Source organism: Notothenia coriiceps, unplaced genomic scaffold (assembly GCF_000735185.1).
Source record: "Notothenia coriiceps isolate Sejong01 unplaced genomic scaffold, NC01 NC01_scaffold00029156, whole genome shotgun sequence".
In the NCBI taxonomy this organism is placed as follows: domain Eukaryota; kingdom Metazoa; phylum Chordata; class Actinopteri; order Perciformes; family Nototheniidae; genus Notothenia; species Notothenia coriiceps.
The window spans coordinates 101,688-104,320 of NW_011361857.1; the positions used below are offsets into that span (position 1 = coordinate 101,688).

A 2,633-nucleotide genomic window follows, 5' to 3' on the forward strand; every position below is an offset into this window, starting at 1 on the left:
TTCAAATCTGGATCAGTCTGTATCAGATCCGTTGCAGCCCCGTTTTTAGAGATTTGGGTATGGACGAACAGAGAGAGGGTTGTGTTTTCTGACACTTGGTGAGTTCCCTGACACACCGGGGACACATATTCATGTATAAAAGACGTACAAAAGTGCATTTTGCATGATAGGTCCCCTTTAAATAAAAAATAACTTCAACCTATGTCTCCGACTGAGATTGGAATCAGCTGTTGTTGATTTATTTTATACAATTCAGTATAGCAGTTCTTTCTTAATGTTTCAATGATCTGTTCAGCTAGTAACTCAACAATTATGAAGCCCTTTCAATATAGCTTTGAGCTGCTGTAGCTGCAGAAGCAGATGGTTTATCTACTGTTGAAGGTTTTGAACGCTGGACTTTCAATTCTGGCAGGCTGTGTGGAGGCACTTGTAAAAAAGACCAGGAATAAACATCACTTTGCTATTAGGTAAGCTTGTAAAGAAAATGTAAGCATTTTAGAAGTGTGTTAACATCGCATATTCTGGGAAAACGAATGGGTTGTTTTCATGGTATGGTAACCAAAAGACAGATGTTTTGCTAACTGTGTTTTGAGGTTTTAAAATGTGACAGACAGGATTAAAGGATCTTAGGTATATCAAAAAATGTAAAGCAAAAGTCCATCCCATTAACCGGATATTCATGAGATCAAATATGATATTATTAAAATTGTTATGTACTTTAGGAGTACTTTCGTATAATAAAATGGAAGCATTGTTACATTATAAAATGTACTTGAAGGATCATGGACCCACACACACTGCCACAAGGCACATTTTCCATTAAACAGTCATAACAAATAAGGCGTATTTAAAACATTCAATGTATGACTCAGTTTTAATCCAGAAAACCTGGTCTGTTCCGTCAAATAGAATTTTAAACATGTAGAAAACCTGTACCAGTGAATTATTTCATGGATAGACCCACCCATGTCTCTCTTACTCCACGCCTAATTCGGGTTAGCAAGTTCAGATTTGTTACACAACATCTTGCAAACAGAACATGAAGCAACTCAGACAGGGTTCTGGCGTCATGAGTACACATTTGATGTGACAGGCTTCTCTAGAGCTGACAGGTCCCAATTTAAAACTGAACAAATCATGAGAAAGTTGTCATTGAAAGTGGCACCTTCAAGGAATGTCATGATGCATACAAGCCAAGGCAGACACAACTAAGCAAAGCCCAATGACCTGCTGATGTTTTCGTGGTTTCTTCTTACTTTGTACTAGCGCCAACTAATAGTCCAAACACGCTGCTCATCTGATGGTCTCTTGTGTTACTGTCTGCACTTCACTGATGATTTAATGGCCATCTAAAAGCTTTGGAGAAGGCTGAATAGAGTCCCTGCCCGCACTTAGACAGCTCCACATTTCAGACTGCTGGCTTTATGGGAAAAATGGAGGAAAAGAAGAACAGTACCATTTTCCGAAGCAGCGACTCAAGCTCGGTGAGTGTAAGTGTGCACCGTATCAGATGAGAAAATATGCAATGTATCAACATGAGAACATTTAAATAATGATCTTGATTTTTGATTCTGATCTTATAATCACTTATGGCTTTAAAAACAGTGTAACCTTAAAATCCTGTCTACCCATGCTCATAACAACCATCTTTGTTTTGATTAGGAGATTCAACTTTTTTAGTTAAAGTAAGTTAAAAATAATTTGCAGACATAATATTTTTCATCCAGATGGTCAAAAGAGTACTAAAAAATATCTTCACATTTTGTCAAACAACCTTCTGGGATTTCCAAACATCGCCGCATATTTATCTTTCAGTTAAACAGATGCTTGACTCGAGTGAAACTTCAATGCCAATACTAAGGTCAAACCGTTAGCATCTAGGCATCATACTTAAGAATTGCAAATAATATAATCTCCGCAACGAATACTCATAATTATTACGCCTAGTTTGTTTCTTATTTAAAAGGTTAGAATTGCACTTGATTGACTCATTTGTTTTGCAAACACCATTGTTCTTTGTAATCCATTTCAGGTTACCAACGCTACATTTTTATTATCCGTAGGTTATGAGTACATCATGTGGTCATAAGAGTACTCCCCTTGAACACTGACGCTCCAGGATTGAATATCATCACATGCTAGTTGCCAGTTAGACATTTCTATGTTTGTTTTTTTTTCAAATCATGACCTCTGGTTTAGCTGCCAAACCTTTGTTAAAACTAATATTGTAGGAATAACCAGCTGAGAAAAGTCAGTTACAACAACAAAGATACTACAACAAGAATACTCTGATTAATATTAAAAGATATGACAGCATGGTTTATGATTCATGTCGTTGATACTAGGGATGCCAGCGATTATTCGATTATTCGAATATTCGTTAGAGTCTCCATAATCGAAAATTATTTTTAAAAATCGATTTTATTTATATATTTTTTTATTATTATTTATGTTTTTGTTTTTTTTCCTGGCTTAGTTTCAACCAAAATATAGACTAATGCTAATAATAGTAATAGTATTAACAATTGTAAATGGCCATTGGTCACACCACCAGTTTGTTTTACTGTAAACTTGGAGGAAGCCAGCAGCGCAGCCCTTCGCTGCGCTGCGCTGCGCTGCGCTGCGCTGCTACA

The 2,633-nt window shown here is 36.5% G+C and overlaps 1 protein-coding gene across 1 annotated transcript in view; it reads right to left on the bottom strand.

Annotated features, from left to right (window-relative positions):
* Window positions 1–2,633, bottom strand: part of mycbp2 (MYC binding protein 2) — a 68,250-nt gene that overhangs the window by 60,785 nt on the left and 4,832 nt on the right. The window lies entirely within an intron of this gene.